At 37.3% G+C, this 23,717-nt stretch overlaps 1 protein-coding gene across 2 annotated transcripts in view; it reads left to right on the plus strand.

The window, feature by feature from the left end:
• Positions 1-23,717, plus strand: part of CNIH3 (cornichon family AMPA receptor auxiliary protein 3) — a 170,462-nt gene that overhangs the window by 31,364 nt on the left and 115,381 nt on the right. The gene's annotated exons all lie outside the window — the stretch shown is intronic.

Raw genomic sequence — 23,717 nt, forward strand, 5'->3', positions numbered from 1 at the left:
CATATGATCCTACTATACTTGTCACAAACTCATTCTTGGTATGTCTATGGAGAGTCTCAATTATCCAGGTCATGGTTGCCCCAAAGATGCTTTTCCAAAGGGAAATGAACTTTCTTGGTTTCTTCCTTGAAAATGTTTCACTTCTCATCCAAGAAGCTTTCTTAGTTCTGACTGAATGGTGGGGAATGGAAGGATTTATATTCTTTGCAGACTTCTGGTCATTAGCACCCTGAGAGACATTGAAACCACTATGCTATAAGCACAGAGTCACCTTAATCACAGTGCAAATGGATGTGGAGCCTTCTTGGGACTGCTGAAAGGACTATGTTGTAGACAGGAGATAGATGGTGTTGTATTCCTCCCCCTCTGTTGCAAGAGGGCTTTTCAGTTTTAACATAGATGGCCTTTTTGACCCCTCTTTCATTCTAGAGGACCTCTCTATCCAGAATGTAAACTTTTATGTCTTCAAAAAAGTGACCTTTGTCTTTCAGATGCAGATGGACTGCTGAATCCTGTCTTGATGGATTGTTCTCCTGTGTTGTGCCATGTGTTTGTGAAGTGGTTTTGTTCTCCTATGTTGTGCCATGCATTTGTGAAGAAACAAACACTTATTTATGAATAAATAAATTTCAAACCAGAACAGTTATTATCTAGAGCAGTCCCCCTTTCTTTCTCTCTTATGCTTCTAATGCAGCTCTCTATTTCCTTTCTCATTTCAAAATGGATGTTAGGGCCTTAAGGTACGGTTACTGAATAGTCAAGGTAATTTGGATGACTTGGCAATCCTTATCCAGACTTGAATTTCTGAAGCTCTTCAAACAGGTTTGCTTAAGGAGGAAGGGGACAAATAATAGTTGGAATAGTGGAAATGGACCTTGGATGCCTTCTAGTCGAACCCCTTGCTTAAGGCATTTATAAACATATTTATAAACATTCTCATAAATCAGTAAAATAAACTTTTACTATAGCCTTGAAGGGATGTTCTCTCCCCCACTCTGAATTCCAAAATGAGGAGAAGTTAGTTTGATGCCTATTGTGCTAGATGAACAAATGTGGTACACTGGTCTTTCTCATCATTGCTGAATACATTGCTATTATAATTTAGAAGACTGTATGGGGTATAAGGCCACTCAGATTTATCAAGAAACTACTGAAAATGAAACACTGTTGTTATTCTGAATATGGTGTCACATTGCTTTTTCTCCTTCCTGCTGAATCAAGTGGCTTATTTATGGCTGACTTTTATTGCCAGTTAGATTAATAGCTCTTAGGTTGTCATTGTAGTGGTGTTTCTACTCAAGGTGTTCTAATCTATGTCCAGTCCCCTTTTGTTTTGTTTTTTAATCTGATTGTAATTAACAATTTCTTAATTAGCTATCTGCTATGTTATTTTCACATAGAAAGTTGGACAAAGGACTCTTCATATCAGGAAATGACTAAATACTAAATGTACTTGCTTTATGTTATCACATAGTGTAAGCATTTATATGCTCTGACTGACATATTGCTTAAGTCCTATAAATATCTTTGAATAGGGACATCTTGTTCTGACAATTGATACAGGCAGTGGGTAGGCCGAGTATGTTCCGCCTTTGCCAATTCTCGCATTGATGTAGAATTCTCAGAATAGACAACATCTTGAAGGAAATAATTTTATTTGAAAATAAAATCATAACAGAGACCAATCTTATTTTTCTAAAATTCTATACTTGTCCATTGTGTAAGTATATTGGAGCATCTTCCCAAATAGCAAGTCATGATGTTTTAATTTCTGCTTTAAGCATGATCTATTATACTTCAGCAAATTCAATAGCAATTGGCTACTCAAAATTTTAGACAAGTTTCAATTTTACACTTACTACTGAAAATGAAAAACTGCAAAACTGCAGATTTGGAAAAACAGGTGACAGTAGCAATAGCAATATCATTTAGACTTATATACTGCCCTATAGTGCTTTACAGCACTCTCTGAATGGTTTTGTCAGCATATTGCCCACAACAACCTGGGACTTCATTTTACCAACTTTAAAAGAATGGAAGACTGAATCAACTATGAGTCTGTCAGGACTGAACTCCTGGCTGTGGGCAGAATTCTAATGACTGAACCATCAGGGCTGCATCAATTATCAGTACCTAAAGACTTTGGCAAATTTTAAAAAACCCACTAACCTCTAAGTAAGGGCAGACTTGTCATGAAAGGAGGCAGTGGAAATTTATTTCAATATTATTGCCAATAAATCTATATGGATGAGTAGATTTCATCAACAGAAACCGAGTACCACCTAACCAACTTTGGCTGGTCTTAAAAAGTGAAGGAGGGTTAGATCTGATTAGTGCTTGAATGAGTGATTATTAGAAATCTCAAGAATGTAAGCTTGGTTGCCAAGATAATTACATATACTGTACCATAATCACCAGGAATCATGCTTGATTCAAAGCAAACTTAATTATTTAAAGGCAGCAAGTAATTTATTTAATACAATATTTTTACTCATTGTCCTATTTGAGATATTGAAATACTTCAAGTCATCTCCAGAGGATAAAGGAGAAAGGAGCAAATATATGACAGATAGCTTGAAATAGTAAAACTGTACCTAAGAGTTAGTGGGATTTATATCCACAACACTAGTAGTTTAACATAGGCTCTACACAGTTTCTCCTTTTCATGCTAGGAAGGGTGTAGTGATCCACAAATTAAGCTTTTCCATTTTGTTTTCTATTATAGCAATTCAGGGAATTTGAATGACAAAAAAGCTCTGCATCTTTTAGCTACTGAATTTTTCTTGCAGTCAAAGAAGTAATAACTGAATGCTTCAAAATGATACTATACAGTATCTAGGGGAATGAAAGCAGGACATAATAGGAAAGACACGAGCATCATGGAAAGTAAGCAGAGACCTCTAAGAATTTTTTGGTTGAAAGATGTGTTCTTAATCAGTGCTCTTGAGTTTGAAAATCTGTTTGCTTGATCTCCATTTGGTTCATGTGTGCTACCAAGAAAAACCAAACTCACTGCTAGAGAACAATAGGAGAAAATGTAGCAACAGTAAATCAATTCTTAAAGTGAAAACTTGCTTTATAATGTAATTTATAATGGGACAGATGTTCCATTACTGCTTTTGGATTGTTGTGAAAAATAATCTATGATTGTATACCCATATTGACATCTAAATAGTACAGAATAATGTGCTCTTGAAACAATCTGCTGGTTGAACTGAAACAAAGTAAACACTTAACTTATAATAATAACAACAGAGTTGGAAGGGACCTTGGAGGCCTTCTAGTCCAACCCCCTGCCCAGGCAGGAAACCCTACATCATCTCAGACAGATGGTTATACAACATTTTCTTAAAAATTTCCAGTGTTGGAGCATTCACTATTCCTGCCAACTTGGTGTCAGCTGCAAATTTGATGAGTTCACTATCTATCCCCTTGTCCAAGTCATTGATGAAGATGTTGAAGAGTACTGGGCCTAAAACAGAGCCTTGGAGTACTCCACTGCATACTTCCCTCCATGTGGATGTAGTTCCATTGAGGACTACACGTTGAGTGCGGTTGGTCAGCCAGTTACGAATCCATCTTGTGGTGGTGCTGTCTAACCCACATTTTTCTACTTTGTCTAGTAGTAGGTATGGTCTATTTTATCAAATGCTTTACTGAAGTCCAAGTAAATTATATTGACAGCATTCCTCTGGTCTACTAATTTTGTCATTTTGTCAAAGAATGCAGTAAGATAAGTCTGGCATGATCTGTTTTTGACAAACCCACGTTGGCTTTTGGTTATTACTTTGTTTGCTTCTAGGTGTTCGGTGATTCGTTGCTTGATTATCTTTTCCAGAATCTTCGCCAGTATTGAGGTCAGGCTGATAGGTCTGTAGTTTCCTGGATCTGTTTTTTTTCCTTTTTTGAAGATGGGAACTACATCAGCTCTTTTCCAGTCCTCTGGCAGCTCCCCTGTGCTCCAGGATCTTTGAAAGATATAGTTCAGTGGTTCTGAGATCTCGTCTGCCAGTTCCTTCAGAACCTTGGGGTGTAATCCATCCGGTCCTGGTGATTTGAACTCGTGTAGGGTAGACAGGTGTTCATTTACCATTTTCTTCCCTATTTTAACTTGTGTTTCTAATCTGTTTTTTGTGGTGCTATTTTTGATAGGTTGGATTGTTTTTTCCTTTGTGTAAAGACAGATGCAAAATATGAGTTAAGTAGATCTGCTTTCTCCCTGTTGCTTGTCATCTTCTTGCCACTTTCTCCCAGCAATGGCCCAATTTTTTCTTTGACTTTTTTCTTGTTTTTAACATGTTGGAAGAAGCTTTTTTGGTTATTTTTTACTTTTGTCGCTAGTCTTTGTTCATTATGAGCCTTAGCTTTCCTCACTTCATCTTTACAGGCTCGGGCTATTTGCTGATATTCTGTCTTAGTTATTTGCCCCTCTTTCCACTTTTTATACTTGTCCTTTTTGTCTTTCAATTTGTCAGATAGTACTTATTTAACTTGCTTTAAATAATTTTGTTTAGTAATGTGTTGTCTGACTTTTACATTAAATTTACAATAGAATTTTAGCACTAATAAGACAGTATGCAAGAGCTCATAAAATAATTATAGATATGAAATATAATGACCCAATTAAACTCATATTGTGACCCATAAATACCAAACAGTAGCAGTTAAAAACTGCACTTAGACCTTATAAGTATAATTTTATAAAAACTAGGTGCATGTGCTATAAATGGAGACATTTTCTGCTTTAAGGAAGATGACATTAGTTTATTTATGCAGGACCAAAGCAAAGACATAATTTTGGGGAAAAAAGGCATGTTAGACAGTTTATAATTAGTGTGTGTGTGTGAGAGAGAGAGAGAGAAAGAGAAAGAGAAAGAGAAAGAGAAAGAGAAAGAGAGTGAGTTAGATGTTTTTGTTTTGCAATGCTGTATCCCTTAATTTGTTATCTGTCAAGCTATCTTAATTTTTGAAATTGCCTTTCTCAAATATTCCACTTTCAAGTTCCTTGTCTCATCTGAGCTTTGAACATATTTCCAATTACTCTTCTGTACTGTAACATAAACATATCCCTTTCTCATTACAGGTAATCCTTGACTTATGACCGTTTGCTCAACAACATTTTGAATTGACAACAGCCTTGTAAGCCTTAACGACTTTGCAGCTTGTAAAACACTCCTGAGTGTTGCAAAATGTCACAAAGCCCCCCTCCCCACGCAGTTATGTGATTGTGATCTGGGTGCTTAGCAACCTGTTTGCACTTACAATTGCTTGGCAAGCATCCCATAATCATATGCTCACCATTTGCAAACTTCCTGACTGTTTCCCCAGAAAATCAATGGTTGCAAGCTGCTGCCTGCCACCTGTCCTTCTTGTCTCTTGAGGCCTGGCTAAAAGAACTTCCTGCCAAAGGAAGCTTTGTACCTGCTTGCATGGTGCTGAAATCCTTCATGCCTGCTTGCACAGAACTGAAATCCTTCAACAGGATTTTCAGTCAGTCCTTAAGACAAGAGGGAGCTGAAATGCAAGCAAAATTTTCAGCCCCTAAGTAGAGAGGCAGTGCAGTAAGATTAGGAGTGCAGGGTGCCATGGGATGTGTGTGTGTCAGTGGGGGTCCCAGTGCATGTTACATGTTAGTATCCTGGGACTGAAAATCCTGCTTGGATCTTGGTGGGGAGGATAGCATGCAGCCTATGCGAAGTCTCCCAGGGTTTTCTCCAACCCTTTGAAGTGCTCCACACTCCTTCCTTGGGATTCTGTCTGCTTAACGACCTGCAACATCATTTAATGACTGAACTTGAGAGTGCTAAGAATGCGGTAGTTGAGCAAAGCAGTCGTATGACCTCTTGCTTAACAACTGCTTCAGTCAATGACCAAGATTTTGGTACCACTTATGTTCATAAGTCAAGGACTACTTGTATTATGATGAGTAACTTATATGATACAATTAATTATTGAATAAGAGAAAATTGTATATCTTTTTTAAATACATTTCTTTCTCTTCCCCACACATTATGTGTATTTTTCTTCAAAACACAATATTTCTTGTTTGGTAATATTTAGGTTTATCCTCTTGTAACATGAAGCAGCATTGAATCAAAAGGAAAGAAGTAAACCTGCGAAATAAGTTCCAGTGTTCACTTGTTTGAACTGTATATCCTGTTGATTTGCCACTAAGATTCTGTGCCAGACTGGTATTAAGGGTGCCAGGCATACAGATTTAGCATAACCTGAATATGTCTCTGGAAGCATATTTCAGAATATGTAGCAAGTACAGAGACATTAGATTCTTTTTCTGTTTTTATGAGTTTTAAAAGCTGAGACCTATCACAATATTGCATACATTGTATGAAAAATATTGATCAAACTTACGTTAGAGTTGGTAAGTGACTTTCTACATTTTTGTTCTCTTTCACATCATAGAATAAGTATAAACATTGTTGCAGATTTTTAACTGTAGCACTCGTGTAACCAGTTCTAATGAAAAATATACAGAAATGTTGCTACATAACTAGAATATATTTTTAAAATTAGTTTTATTGAATCCTAGGTTGCTTTTAAAACAACCATTACCTTTTGTTCAGCCTTTTGTAGCTATAGACTCCTTTTGAAATTTATAACACGTAAATAGAAGTTCTTATTTAAATAAATTCTTTGTTAAGTCCTTCTTTCCTTCCTTCTCTATATGTATGTATGTATGTATGTATGTATATATATATTCCTTCATTGAGCCCTAGTCATCTCTCATCTGCACTATTGCACTATTGCAATGCACTCTACATTGGGCTAACCTTGAAATCCATTAGAAAGCTTCATCTGATGCAAAGTGCAATGAGAGCAGGCTTTGGGGCCCCTAAGATGGCCAATATACCTCTGCTCCATGAACTTGACTGGCCAGTGGTCTACTTTTGAGTACAGTTCAAGATGTTGGTTATTACCTTTAAAGCTTTTAGTGGCATAACTCCAAGCTACTTGCTGAATTGTGTCATCCCCATAAGACAAGCCCATCGTAGTCATCGGGTGGGTTCCAAATTTTTTTACTACTGGTTCTGTGGGTGTGGCTTATTTGGTGGGAGTGGCTTGATGGTCATGTGACTGGGTGGGTGTGGCCAAATTGCAGTCACTCAGGGCAAGATGGGGCGGCACCTTGCTGTGAGTGACATCAAGTTGGCCACGACTACTCAGTCACATGACCAATGCTGCAGAGACAGGGCGATTTCTCCCGGAGGACAGCCAGAGCTTCGCCACCTCCTCTTCCTCAGAGGAGCTGCCTCAAAGTCCTTGCGAAGGGACACACACACACCACAACACAATACAACTGATTCACACACAATGTAAAAGCAGCTGCACTTCATCCAAAATGGCCCCTGCAACAAGCAGGAAACTTACACAGCCACAAAAAGCTCAAAAACCAACTTTCACACTTTACACACACACAATACAACTGAATCTCACACAAACAAACACACAAAATGCAACATATAGCTTTGTGAGATTTTGTGTGTTTGCGTAGTTAGAGTGAAACACTACAGAAACACACCAAATCTCAGAAAGCTGCACAAATATTTTATTTTATTATTTTATTTTATTTATATTTTTTAGATCAGGGGTCTCCAACCTTAGTAACTTTAAGGTTTGTGGACTTCAATTCCCAGAGTTCCTCAGCCAGCAAAGCAGTTGCTGACTGAGGAGATGGATTCCAGGCAGGCAGATTCAGTTGCTAGCTGATGCAACTGATGTAAAGCATGGCTTTGCCAGCCCGAAAGAAGCTGTAATCAGGTAAGTGAGGAGAGGGGATTGGGTGGGCCAGAAGAAAAAATTTAAAAAAAAATTTCCTCTGACAATCTCAGCTGAAGTTGCCTGATAGCAGCCCAGAAGCTCTTAACTCAGTTGGGATTGCCACAGGAGCTTTTTAAAACCTTTTGTTTTAACAACCTCTTTGGCTGAAGAGGTTGTTAATAAAAAAACACCTTTTAAAGGGTTCTGATGATCCCTGCTCAGCCACGCGATCATCAGAGGTTTTTTTTTTACTTTTAAAAGCCTTTCTTTGGCTGAAGAAAAGATGCTTTTAAAAGTAAAAAAAGGAAACAAACTTCTGATGATCGGGGAACCAATTCGGGGGTATGGCCAGCCAGCCATTACTACAGGTTCTCCAAACGCCAGCAGATTTTTACTACCGGCTCTACAGAACTGGAGCGAACCGGGAGCAACCCATCACTGGTAGTCAGGCTGGCAGAGAGGGCCAACTATAGATCCTGTTGATCAAAGAAATCTGACCATTGGAAGTGATTATCCAGAATAAGAGCCTTCTCTGCCGCAGCACTTGCCCTTTGGAACATTTTATTCTCTAGGGTAAGATCTGCCCCCATTCTGAGCCTGTAGAGCTGCTGATTGGCCTGAGGTCCAAATGCGGAAGTGTCACACTAGAGGTGGCTGTTGGCAGACCAGTGTAAATGCTTACACTCTTTTCATTTTTTCCTTTTTATTGTTGTAAATCACTTAGAGTAGCCCTTCAGTGAGATACACAGCAAATAAATAGACCAAATAATAAAATAAATAAATTAAATTTCTGGGTATTTTAAGTATATATAAAAATAAACTACATACTATCTGCAGTCCTTATATTTTATAAATTTAGTGTAATTTTTAAAACCGCTTTTTGAAACATTGTAGTTTTACTGAATATACAGAAATATGATTGCAAAATTAGAAAAACAAGAAAAGGGATTTTTCTTATTGAAAATTATTCTTTTTTATAAAGCAAATTCTTAAGGGGGGGGGTATTGTGCTAGTATGCATACATGGTTATGTCCAATAAGTAACTGAGTTGGCCCTCAGTTCAAGTGTATGTGAATGTATAATTAAGAACAAGAAATCAGAGGATGGCATGCCTTCCTGTGGGAAACAGGCCATATGAAACAAAAATATTTCCACAGACATTTGATTAGAGATTCCCTAATAAACAATTGGATTAAAGTTAAAAAGAAACACTATATAAAAATCCCAATTTGGCTATCCACAATGGAAGCGATGATTCACCCAAATAATTTAGATTTGAATAAAATGCTAAAATATAAAGATCTATTAGATATTCATGGAAAATTAAAAACACTACAGGACCTCCAAGAACAAGGACTACGGGTTGACTGGTGGGCCTATCTTCAGTTACAAAATCGATACAAACAAGATATAAAAGAATATGGAATATATCTTAAACCACAGCAATTAGATAAAATTTTACTAGGGCCAGACAAAAAAAATATTACCCAAATTTATAAATACTTGCTAGAAGTAGAATTGGAAGAAGAAGTAGTGAAAGGATGTATGATTGCATGGGGCCAAAATATTGGACATAACATAAATTTATCAGATTGGGAGAAAATATGGAACAGAAATTATAAATTAACAAAATCAGCAGCATACAAAGAAAATGCATATAAAATGTTCTACAGGTGGCACCTGCCCCCTTCGAGACTAGCGAAAATGTATCCCAAAATGTCTCCCATATGCTGGAAATGTAAAAATAAAGATGGAACATATTACCATATGTGGTGGTCCTGCCCCGAATCACGTAAATATTGGTTAAAAATTAAAAAGTGGCTACAAGAAATTACGAATGAACAATTGGATCTAGAACCCGAACTTTTTTTATTGGGGATTTTAAAAAAAAAATACTTGAAGAGTATAAAATATTTAATACTACATATATTAACTGCTGCTAGGATGGCCTTTGCTCAATGTTGGAAACAGCCATGTGTGCCCTCAGAGAGACTTATTATACAAAAGATTATGAATTGCGCAGAAATGGACAAACTAACTCTGAGTCTGAAGGGTAAAGAGACATCAGTATTTTATGGTATATGGGAACGGTGGTATGGATGGATGGAAAGGAGATAGGAATATTTAGTTACTAAGCATAATCAATAGATAAAATAAGAATACAAATATGTAGAATTTAATGTTTGTCATTATTGCACGGATTATTGTCAGATGAAAAACACCACAAATAGCTGTTAAATGATATAAGCTTTTCTTTTTCCTTTTTTTATGCTTTTAATGTAAAAAAGTTCAATAAAGTATATTTAAAAAAAAAAAAGAACAAGAAATCAAACAACAATGCAAAAAAAGAAATCAAACAATAATGAAAGAAAAGAAATCAAACAACAATGCAAGAAAAAATTGAGACACTGCAGCCAAACTGTTTTAGCTTCCAGTCTCCTAATCATCTTTGTTGCTCTTCTCTGTACTCTTTCTTGAGTCTCAGCATCTTTTTTATATCATGACAACCAAAATTGGATGCAATATTCCAAATGTGGTCTTACCAAGGCATTATAAAGTGATATTAACACTTCACATGATCTTGATTCTATCTCTCTGTTAGTACAGCCTAGGACTGCATTGGGTTTTTTGGTAGCTGATGCATACTCCTGGCTCATTTTAAGTGATTGTCCAATAGGACTCTAAAATCCTTCTCGCATTTATTACTATTGGAGTCTGGTGCCACCTAGTCTATATTTGTGCATTTGGTTTTTCTTGCCTAAACGTAAAACCTTACTTTTTCACCATTGAATTTCATTTTGATAGATTGTACCTAATGTTCAAGTCTGTCAGGATTCTTTTGTATCTTAACTCTGTCTTCTGGAGTGTTGGCGATTGGTGTCATTGTACATTCAGCATTTTAGGACATGTTGAAAATGCTTGAGTGAAATGATTATTTGATGTCATCCCTTTGATTCTGAAGAAACCAAAACCATGAGCGCTAACACAAATGTAAGGTCATAGTACCAATCTGAAAACATTTCTTCCCTCCTTTACTTTCCAAAGAACTAAGGAAGGATCTTTCTGAGGTGTTTTCCATACCCCAGTTCCTTCTGTTAGTTATGTTTTATCTGATAATTGCCTAGGCTTTCGCTCCTGTCTCTGAAGGTTATTCTCACAGCCCTTAGGTAAGACTGTGTCATGGATACATGGATAGTGATGGTGGGGCCATAACCAGTTTCAAAGCATGAAAATATTGCATTGCTACCTTTTCCCCTTGGCCAATAGTTAAACTGCCTCCCTGCCAAATTAAGCATTCCAATATTGAAATGAATTTCAACCCTGATGTTATTTTCATTCCTTATACATTTGGAATAGATCTGTATTGAGCTTGAACCACTTCCCAAATTCTAAATGGACTGTGTTGTGGATAGGACTTTCAGTTTGTTCCCCTGTAAAATGATATTAAAGGTAAAGGTAAAGGTTCCCCTCGCACATACATGCTAGTCGTTGCTGACTCTAGGGGGTGGTACTCATCTCCGTTTCAAAGCCGAAGAACCAGCGCTCTCCAAAGACGTCTCCGTGGTCATGTGGCCGGCATGACTCAATGCCAAAGGCACACGGAACGCTTTTACCGTCCCACCAAAGGTGGTCCCTATTTTTTCTACTTGCATTTTTATGTGCTTTCGAAACTGCTAGGTTGGCAGAAGCTGGGACAAGTAACGGGAGCTCACCCCGTTACATGGCAGCACCAGGGATTTGAACCGCTGAGCTGCCGACCTTTCGATCGACAAGCTCAATGTCCTAGCCCCTGAGCCACCACGTCCCTAAAATGATATTGCTCATGCCTAAATACTTAGTCGTACATAACATCTTAAACAAGAATGCAAGTAGCAAAATTCGTGCCATAATGTTAAACTTATTAAATATCAATAATTGCTCATCCTTTACTTTCACTGTTGTAGTTTAGAAGCAAGAAAAGATCTGATGAAATTATCATAGATCTAAGTAATATTTCAGCTTTTAATTACAAAATATTGGCATACAAATCATAAGAATAAAAGCTATTAGAATCACACAGAGTTAACTGTATTCTATATAGAGAAGACTAAGACATTACCACACCCACACACCTTTTCCTGCCTCGAAAAACTGCAGTGTGGGAGAGGAAAATGCTAATCTTTCTGTACTCTTATAATTGGGGCAATAAATGCACACTTAAATGGATTTATAATTTCATCTCCTAGTTGTTGTGCCTAAGCAATGTGGGGGCAGAGAAACCTTTATCACAAAATGATTATAGCCACATAATATATTCAAATGTATTTCTTTATGTGTATAGGAATTTGGAAGATGATACCCCAAGGATATTGGAAGTAATCTTCTATTTGAGTTAAGGTTCTCTTTGACAGCCTGTTTCTGTAAAAGCTATTTGTATTCTGAGGTAGTGTTTGCACTAAATGATAAATCATATCATAAACCATAATGTTTTAAATTATAAATCATAATGTTTTAATGTGGCATTATTAAATAATCCATTGTTAGAAAACATAGAAAGAGTCTGAAGATTTTTTTCTCAATAATTAGATATGAAAATGTATTGGCTTTTTATTTATTATTTAAGCTTATAGTATATGCTTGATTTCCAAAGATTTTGAATCGTTGTATAGCTGCACAGGATGATTTAGGACATATATTACATTGTTACTTTATGCCACATACATAAGTTAAAATAAAAAAGTTAAATAAAAAATTGGGAGAAAAAAGTTAAATAGATAGATGTTTGCAATCAAGCATCAAAAACCTCTGTCCCTATCATTTTTACTAGATGATCTGAAGTTCTAGGGGAAAACAATATCTGAAATACAATTGCCACTTAATATTGTCCACATACACAGCCAGTACATTGGCCTGGACAAATGTGTCACCCTTGCCATCACCAGGGGAAAAATAATGAAAATTGAAGGACTCAAGATGCCCTATGGAGATATCATCAAGTGTCTGGATAAAGAAAATCATTACAAATATTGACAGCATAAAATAGAATAGATTAGAATTTTTATTGGCCAAGTGTGATTGGATACACAAGGAATTTGTCTTGGTGCATATGGTCTCAGTATACATAAAAGAAAAGATATATTCGGAAATATACAGAAGTCAATAAAAAGGTTAGTAGTGAATACATCAGGAGACTAAAGATAATCTTAAAATCCAAACTGAATGGAAAAATACCATCAAGTCAATTAACACTTGGACAATTCCAGTCATTAGATACACAGCTGGAATAGTGGGCTGGATTCAAATAGAACTAAAAGCCCTGTATTGCTTCAGCTCTATTGAGGAAAATAAAACACAAATTTAGTAAAAAAAATCATGATACATTGATAGTACCTTCAACATGATGAAGCCCATAACCCAAACATTTTTTCTGTCTAATATATTATATACTTGGTTTCCAAGTCCCTATAATAATATCTAAAAATGATGTTATCCAATGGAGACAAAAATAATTAGAAATACCTTATTTGCTATTGCTGCAAGAAATCAATAATTTTTTTAAAAAGTTGTATGTCACTTGTTCAGAAATGTTATTTTTCTGAAACTTTATAATCCTTTTTTTAATATAAATTTTATTGAATTTTAACAATTAAACAATTTTCATTCAACTCTTGTGCATGACTGTGACCATTTCCATATCATCCCATTAGTGTTCTCCTATACTCTATATAATTTTACTAAATTATATTACTAATTCTAATTAGAATTTCTAATTCTTACTAATTCTACTATCTGTTATCTCCCCTTTTTTCCTATTTTCGACCCAATTATACCATTTCTCCAATATTACATAAAAATCTGAATCCATCCATCCTTTCAGTTCAAGTGTCATTTTGTCCATCTCGGCGCAATCCAATATTTTTCTAATTATTAACTCTTCAGAGGGTGTATTTGAGCTTCTCCAACATTGCACAAATGCTAATCTTGCCGCCTTTGTCATATGTAAAATAATGTATGTTGTTGTTTTTCCATATTTTGTTTTCATAATTCCTAGAAGAAACAGCTCTGGTGTGTATTCTATCTGGAAACCTGTTACTTCCTGTATCCAACTATGTATTTCATCCAGTATTTTTTTGTTTTGGAGCATGACCACCATGTATGAAAGAAGGTCCACATTTCCAACAATTGGAAGGTCCAAGTTTTTGTCCACATTTCCAACAATTGGGGTTTAAATTTGGATATATTTTTGCCAATCTAGAATGTTCCAAATACCAATGGTAAAACATTTTATATTGATTTTCTTTGTATTTTGCCAATTTGGTTAGTTTATAATTTTTGTTCCAAATTGTTTCTCAATCCTTTAATTTGATATTATGCCCAATATTTCTAGCCCAGGCTATTATAGCTCCTTTTACCATATCTTCTGCTCTGTCAAATTCTAATAAATAATTATAAATTTTGGTTATTAATTTTTTATCTGGACCAGTCAATATTTTGTCTAATTGTTTTGGTAGAATTTCAATACATATTCATCTTTATCTTTTATATAGCTTAATTTTAATTGTAAGTAAGGCCACCAATCTATATTTATTCCCTGTTCTTCCAATTCTTGCCTATTTTTTAGATTCCCCTGGTTATCTAGAATTTCACTGTATTTTGCCATTTTACTTAGATTCAGAGTATTGGGATGGATCATTGCTTCCATCATCGAAACCCAATTAGGGATTTACATATAATGTTTTTTCTTAATTTCTTGCCATGTTTGCATTAGGGCTTCTCGTATTTTATATTGTAAGAAATATGAAAGAGATTGTTCTCTCTGTCCCATAGGAAGGCATACCATCCTTTTTTAAAATCATGTCCTTCCAATATAAGTAATCTTTTATTTCTCAAATTGATCCATTCTTTAATCCAAACTAAGGTTGCTGCCTGATAATAAGGTCGCCAATCTGGGAGCCCTAAGCCACCTCTGCTTCTACTGTCCTGAAGGTTTGAGTTTTATTCTTGCTTTTTTCTTTGCCCATATAAATTTTGTTGTAATTTGATTCAATTCTGTGAAAAATTTCTTATCTAATTTTATGGGAATGGTTTAAAAAAAAAATAGCAGTTCTGGAAGAATATTCATTTTAATCGTTGCAATCTGACCCAGTATGGATAGATTTAATGCCCCCCCACATCTTTCCAAATCAATTTTAATTTGTTGCATAAGCTTTATGTAATTGTCTTCTTTAATTGAAGAACATCTTGCTGTCAGCCAAATTCTTAGGTATTTAATTTTTCTCACATTCTGTAATCCCATTTTTTCTTCTAACTCCCTTTCCTGTTGTATTTTTACATTTTTAACTATCATTTTTGTTTTTGTCTTATTACATAAGATTATTAAGATCTGCTATCTCCCCATATTTTTCTATTTCTTGTATTAATATGGATCCTGTTTCCTTTGGGTCTTCCAAAAAGAATACCAGATCATCTGCAAACGTCATTAATTTATATTCTTCCGTTCTAATTTTAGTTCCCCTAATCTCTGAATTTGCTCTAATCTTCATCAATAGTAACTGTAAGGTCAAAATGAAAAGCAGAGGTGACAGTAGGCATCCCTGGCAGACTCCTTTCTTTATTTTGAATGTTTTTGTAATTTCTCCATTTACTATTAACCCAAACTTGCTTTTTGAGACAAATAAATTGCTTCAATCATTTGTTCAAATTTGTCACCAAATTTCATTTCTCTAATTTGTCTAATCATATATTTCCAGTTTAAATTGTCAAATGCTTTCTGCGCATCCAGAAAAATAAGGACAATTTGTTTTTCTGGATGTGCCTCATAATACTCTAATATATTCAGTACTATTCTTGTATTATCTCTAATTTGTCTAGAAGGGAGAAAGCCATTTTGGTCAGAGTGAATAATCTCATTCAGTATTCCTTTTATCCTTCCTGTTATGATAGCCATAAAGATCTTGTAATCTGCGTTTAAGAGTGAAGTAAAAGTAAAGCTATAGGATTATAAAGTTTCATTTTAAACACAAAAAATGAAACTTTATAATCCTATAGCTTTATTTTATGGCTATAATCTTGTAGTGTACCATATTTATTTATTTATTTATTTATTTCGATTTTTATACCGCCCTTCTCCCGAAGGACTCAGGGCGGTGTACAGCCAAGTAAAAATACACTATATACAGATTAAAAGAAATTTTAAAAAAAATATTATAATGTGGCCGAGAATTTAAAACAATTTAAAATCTTAAAATATAAATAACCCCAATAAAATTTTAATCCAGTCCCAGGTGCGTTTTCAGCTCACGGCGAAAAGTCCGAAGATCAGGCACTTGACATAAGCCAGGGGGAAGTTCATTCCAAAGCGTAGGAGCTCCGACAGAGAAGGCCCTTCCCCTGGGGGCTGCCAGCCGACATTGCTTGGCGGACGGCACCCTGAGAAGGCCCTCTCTGTGTGAGCGTACGGGTCGGTGGGAGGCAAAAGGTAACAGCAGGCAGTCCCGTAAGTACCCGGGTCCTAAGCCATGGAACGCTTTAAAGGTGGTAACCAGAATCTTGAAGCGCACCTGAAAGACCACAGGAAGCCAGTGCAAACTGCGCAGGATTGGTGCTATTACCCGCGCAGCTGCATTCTGGACTAGCTACAGCCTCCGGGTCCACTTCAAGGGCAGCCCCATGTAGAGAGCATTGCAATAGTCCAAGCGGACAATGTTATTCAAGACAATGGTTTCAATTAAAAATTCACTGTATACTGTTTATAAAACATTATTTATTCCTGATATCTTTATTATTATAATGATAACTGCACAAAATATGTATTGAAATTAGGAGTATGATAACTAGGCTGCAGAGTTTGAACAACCAGTAGATGACAGTTAACAAATACAGAAAATATTATCTTTGTTATATAGAGGTAATCTGGATTACTGCAACCCAGCAACAGAGCTCTACTGAATATATCTAACCCCCTCACCTTGCTCCCATTTGCCATAAATTATTAATTATGATAAGTATGTACACAATTTCTTATTATGTAGTGTATGAAGTTCCTTGTAACCTTGGGAACAACTTTACCATAAGCAGGTTTCTGCAATTGTCTGAAAATAGTTCCAGATGTTCCAAAAGTCTTTGAATTCTGCATTTGAAATGAACCATGAATTTTCTTATAGTCTCATGTCTCTTTCATTGCAGAATATCAGCCAACATATTTTGTTCAACTGCTTTTATCTTGCTAGCAGTAAAAACGTGTTTACTGTTGCAGAGCTACCCCCAAAACTACTTTTAAAGAAAAGTAATGGTTTCTGAATATAGAGAGAGGTATAGTAAGTAAAAAAAAGTAAATTTGCAAATATATTTAATAACATGATCTGTATCATTATTTTTGTATTTTTATCTGCTGTGTCAGTGTAAATTTTAAATAATTTATAATTACCAAAATGCATTTGGAACAAAACAATATGTGGATGAGAAAATAAAACATATTTCTTTTAACACAATACTTTTATAATTAAATCAGATTTATCATCTGGTCTTGTGGTTAATCATTATCAGAAATCATATAAAATCATTGTAACTCTCTTTTGATTGTTCTGACTCTTTCAAGCTATTTTTCAATATTGTCCAATGCAGTACTTCTAAGGTTGCTATTTAAATAATTTATTTTATTTTTATTTATTTTATTTGTCACAACAGTATATATAAGCATAAGCATGAAATAACTATACGATGTATAAGCATATATATAAGCATAAGTATGTAATAACTATACGAAATTGGATACAATCAAAGGATAAAATCAAAGAAAATACAATCAAAGGATAAAATCTCCAAAAAAGGAGAACACGAAGAATGTACCTTACCATCTATTAATATTAGTCAAATTAATTGTAAAATACAAACAGAACATTAATCATGCCAAGCAAAAATTCCACCAAAAATGCCAAACGCCCTCAAACAAAAGATGCCACTGCAAATAATGCCCAAAATGAATCAATAATATGCTATAAATGTAATGATTCAATAAAAGAAAGGGAAGAAATCAAGAAATGCAAACTATGCATAAACTATGCCCAACTCTCCTGCCTGAAAATAAACAAATCAATAGACAACATACTACAATCTGATACTGCCTTTAAAAAAACACGCACACCCCTTATTTCCTCTACACCAAACACTGCAGATCTTAAATGCAAATTGATAAATGCAAGAAGCATTGTAAACAAATTGCCTGAATTTATCCTCTTGTTAAACTGGATTATATTATATATTATATTATATTTGTATGCGAAACATGGCTGAACTCATCCCTCCCTGACTCCATTATTTCAGACAAAGAATATCATGTTTTTCGGTCAGATCACAAAACCCGCAGAGGATGTGGAATGGCTATCTTTTACAAAAAGTCACTGAATCTAAAAAATATTCAAGTTACACATAAACTTGCTCTTCCTGAAACTATTATATGCAACCTGTCCCTTAACATCACACTTCAATTCTTACTATGCTACAGAGCCCCTGACTATGACATCAAACATGCGAACATGTTAACCACACTACTAACATGGGCTACCTCTTGCCCATATCCTCTCATCTTCTTGGGTGACCTCAATCTACCTCTTATTAACTGGATAACAAACGAATGTACAACTGAACCCATCCATATTACCCTATACAACGCTGTTACAAATCTAGGTCTTGAACAGCTAGTAACTAACAATACAAGACTCAACAACTGCCTTGACCTCATCTTCTGCAACAACACAAACTCAATTTATGGACTACAAATAAAAGAACCCTTTTCCAACAGTGACCACAGCATGCTAGACTTTTTGTCTCAATATACGCCCTTACAAAAATTGTCATAATAATAGTATTCCAAACTACAATTTCAAAAAAGCCAACTATGACCTTATAAACACTGACCTCTCATCTCTTGACTGGCAAAATCTATTCTCAACCTGTATCGCTACTGAAGACACCACCAACGATACAACTGCCCTTCAAAAAGACCTTGACTTTGTATCTGAATGGTCTAAAACTTGGCAACTCCAAATCTCAACCAGCAAATGCTCAGTCTTACATATTGGAAAAAAGAACCTAAACACTAAGTACAAGCTTGATGGACATTACCTTACAGATGACCCCCATCCTATTAAAGACCTTGGAGTTTTCATATCAAATGATCTAAGTGCCAAAGCCCACTGCAACTACATCGCAAAAAAGACTTTAAGAGTTGTAAACTTAATCTTGCGTAGCTTCTTCTCCAAAAACATTACACTACTAACCAGAGCATATAAAACATTTGCTAGACCAATTCTTGAATACAGCTCGACTGTCTGGAACCCATATCACATTTCTGACATCAATACAATTGAACGTGTCCAGAAATATTTTACAAGAAGAGTTCTCCAGTCCTCTGAATACAACAAAATACCTTATGCCACCAGACTTGAAATCCTGGATCTAGAAAATTTAGAACTACGCCGCCTTCGACATGACCTGAGTTTAACTCATAGAATCATCTATTACAATGTCCTTCCTGTCGAAGACTACTTCAGCTTCAATTGTAACAATACACAAGCACACAATAGATTTAAGCTTAATGTTAACCACTCCAATCTTGATTGCAGAAAATATGACTTCAGTAACAGAGTTGTTAATGCTTGGAATAAACTACCTGACTCTGTGGTCTCTTCCCAAAATCCCCAAAGCTTCAACCAAAAACTGTCTACTATTGACCTCACCCTATTTCTAAGAGGTCTGTAAGGGGCGTGCATAAGAGCACAAGCATGCCTACCGTTCCTGTCCTATTGTTTCCTTTCGTTATATCCAATTATTATAGTTATTACATACTCATACTTATATATATATATGCTTATATATTGTATAGTTATTACATGCTTATGCTTATATATACTGTGTGACAAAAATAAAATAAAATAAAAATAAAATAAAAATAAACATTAGGACAGGAATGGTAGGCACGTTGGTGCTCTTATGCACGCATTATTGTAGCATTCCTGAAGCTTTACAGAGTTAGAGAAGGGGTCTTCTTAATTATTCATGGGAATCTGTGTGGGGATAAGAAGCAAGCGATGAAACATACATCATAACATGGCAATGCAAACTATACTCTTCATATATTTGCACTGCAATGTCACAAAGCAAGTACAGAAGGGTCTTGCAATATGTTCTACCATTTTGGCTTCATCAAGTTAAAGAACAGACACCAATATAATTACTGCTGTTTAAGGATGAGAATGTTAAGAAGTGGTTATTGTACCTACTACAAATCTTTCTCAGATTCCCAGGAAAATAGTGTTGATAAATTGGTACCTTGACTTAGAGATATAGAAAATGTCCCATTACAAAACATTCTGATTGGATGCTTAGTATGCTTCAGGTTACAATTCTATATTCATTTGCTAGTAAACCTCAACTTAGTGATGTTTATTTTTAATTGGACATATATATTGGATTGTGCTGCAAGGCTGTCTTGCAAGTACTGCAACTGGCAATAAAGGATACATATGAAGTGAAACATATTTCACTTTAGTGAAAAGGTGACAGTATGGAGGGCTCTTGCTCCATGTATCAATCAGCTGTCCCACTTCATGGTACTCCATATCATTCATTGTCAAAGCTTGGATTCCATAGCTATTTATAGAACATAGTTTTTTATTAACCATTTGGGGTTTGTCTCTCTTCCTGCTGAAATTTATTCCCAAATAGACTTTTTGAACGTCTGGGAAGTTTTGCTCATTTCCCCACTTGTGTGTAAGCATTATACATTACATCATACACTATATGACATTACAATGATATCCAACTTCTATTGGCAGAGAGCTGCAAGAATATTCCTTATTTATTATCTGGCATTTAATACTGTTAAATTCCTTCCTCTGTAAATAATCTGCAGTTCTTTCCTTTATTAGCAGAGTCCCTGGGACACAATCCTTTTTCAGTACTTTAGTTCTCCTTTCTGATAAAGAGAAAACATTACAGCCTTTTCTTGCTTTTTTTTTTTGTGACAGAAGGGGAAAGTTACTAAAGTAGAAGGGGGCCGAAGACCTGTTTACAATGCATTTTGAATAGCTTTGATGGATTTTATGGAGGGAATAGTCACCCTTTAACCCTGCCAAACAAAAGACCCAATAATAGTGGTGGGATTCAGCCAGTTCGCACCACTTCGGGAGAACTGGTTGTTAATCTTCTGAGCAGTTTGGCAAATTGGTCATTGGAAGAAATCATTAGGGCAGAGTTGTTGAATTACTTGAATCCCACCACTGCCCAATAAAATTGGTTTTGTCTGGCTTTAGAACTTTTAAGCCTATAATGGTTATCTTAAGTTTATGCAAGGTTTAAAGGACCTCTTTAGCTCCCTAAACCTATTAATAATAATAATAATAATAATAATAATAATAATAATAATAATAATAATAATAATAATAATAATAATAATTTAATTTCTATACCGCCCTTCTCCCGAAGGACTCAGGGCGGTTTACAGCCAACTAAAACAACGGTAAATAAATACAATATACAATTAAAAACAATTCTAAAAAAAACTATTCAATTTGGCCCAATTAATTAAAATATACAATAAAACCTAAAAACCCCATTAAAATTAGTAATAAATATCTATTTTATGCCAGTCCTGCACGAGAGAATAAATACGTCTTCAGCTCGCGGTGAAAGGTCCGGAGGTCAGGAAGCTGTCGAAATCCTGGGGGAAGCTCATTCCAGAGGGTAGGGGCCCCCACAGAGAAGGCTGTCACCCTGAGGAGGCCCTCCCTATGAGAGCGCACAGGTCGATGGGAGGCAAACGGTAGCAGCAGGCGGTCCCGTAAATAGCCCGGTCCTAAGCCATGAAACGCTTTAAAGGTGGTGACCAACACCTTGAAGTGGACCCGGAAGACCACAGGCAGCCAGAGCAGCCTGCGCAGGAGAGGTGTTATATGGGAGCCATGAGTGGCTCCCTCTATCACCCGCGCAGCCGCATTCTGGACCAACTGGAGCCTCCGGATGCTCCTCAAGGGGAGCCCCATGTAGAGAGTATTACAGTAGTCCAGGCGATAGTGACGAGGACATGGGTGACTGTGCACAAGGAATCCCGGTCTAGAAAGGGGCGCAACTGGTGGATCAGGCGTACCTGATAGAAAGCTCTCCTGGAGACGGTCGTCAGATGTCCTTCAAAGGACAACTGTCCATCCAGGAGGACACCTAAGTTGTGCACCCTCTCCATTGGGGCCAGTGACTCGCCCCCAATGGTCAGCAGCGACTGCAGCTGACTGTACTGGGATGCCGGCATCCACAGCCACTCCGTCTTGGAGGGGTTGAGTTTAAGCCTGTTTCTCCCCATCCAGACCCGCACGGCCTCCAGACACTGGGACAGCACTTCGACAGCTTCGTTGGGGTGGTTAGAGTTAGAGATGTACAGCTGAGTATCATCAACGTACAGCTGATACCTCACCCCAAAACCACTGATGATCTCACCCAGCGGCTTCATATAGATGTTGAACAGGAGAGGCAAGAGAACCGACACCTGTGGCACCCCACACATGAGGCGCCTTGCGGTTGATCTCTGCCCCCCTGCCAACACCGTCTGCGACCAGTCGGAGAGATAGGAGGAGAACCACCGAAGAACGGTGCCCCCCACTCCTAAACTCCCCAACCGTCGCAGCAAGATACCATGGTCGATGGTATCAAAAGCCGCTGAGAGATCTAAAAGGACCAGGGCAGAGGAATGACCCCTGTCCCGAGCCTTCCAGAGATCATCAACCAACGCGACCAAAGCCGTCTCCATGCTGTAGCCAGGTCGAAAGCCGGACTGGAACGGGTCTAGATAGACAGTTTCATCCAGGTGCTGGGGTAACTGTCATGCCATCACACTCTCAACAACCTTCACCACAAAGCGAAGGTTGAAGACAGGACGGTAGTTTCCCAAAACAGCTGGGTCCAGGGAAGGCTTCCTGAGGAGGGGCCTCACCACCGCCTCTTTCAGGGCGGTAGGGACAACACCCTCCATCAAAGAAGCGTTAACGATTCTCTGGAGCCAGCCTCGTGTCACCTCCTGTGTGGCCAGTACCAACCAGGAGGGACACATGTGGTGCCATTCAGCTTTCCCAGCATCCTGTCCATGTCCTTGGGAGCCACAGTATCAAATTCATCCCAGATGGTCTCAACAAGACTTGCCTCCGCCATCTCACCTGAATCTACCCAATTTTGGTCCGGAAACTGAGCGATTTTATCATGCAGATACTTACTAAAATCCTCAGCACACCCTTGCAAGGGATCATCCCGCACCTCCTGATGTACGAGGGAGCGGGTCACCCTAAACAGGGTGGCCGGACGATTATCTGCCGATGCAATAAGGGAGGAAACTTAAGTATGCTTAGCCTCCCTCAGTGCCACTAGGTAGGTCTGAATATATGACCTAACTAGTGTTCGGTCAGCTTCCGAATGGCTGGACCTCCATATACTCTCTAGGCGTCTTTTCTGGTGCTTCATCTCCCTCAGCTCCTTGGAAAACCAAGGAGCCGGTTGAGATCTGCACCAGGTCAGAGGCCGCAAAGGCACGACACGGTCCAAAGCTCCAGCCGCGGCCCGTTCCCTGGCCGCGACTAGTTCCTCGGCCGAGCCGTGGGCTAGATCCTCAGGGAATGGCCCAAGCTCCATCAGGAACCTCTCCGGGTCCATCAGGCTCCTGGGATGGAACCAACGCATTGGCCCCGTCTCCCTGCGGTGTTGAGCGGCGGTCCGAAAGTCCAGACCAAGAAGCGAATGATCTGACCATGACAAAGGTTCAATAACTAAGTCTCCTAATTCCAGATCATTCAACTACTGTCCAGAGACAAAAATCAGATCCAGTGTGCTTCCCTCGATGTGTGTGGGACCATTAACTAATTAGGTCAGGTCCATGGCCGTCATGGAGGCCATGAACTCCCAAGCTGCCGTTGATGCTACAT

Source organism: Ahaetulla prasina, chromosome 1 (genome assembly GCF_028640845.1).
Source record: "Ahaetulla prasina isolate Xishuangbanna chromosome 1, ASM2864084v1, whole genome shotgun sequence".
Lineage (NCBI taxonomy): Eukaryota > Metazoa > Chordata > Lepidosauria > Squamata > Colubridae > Ahaetulla > Ahaetulla prasina.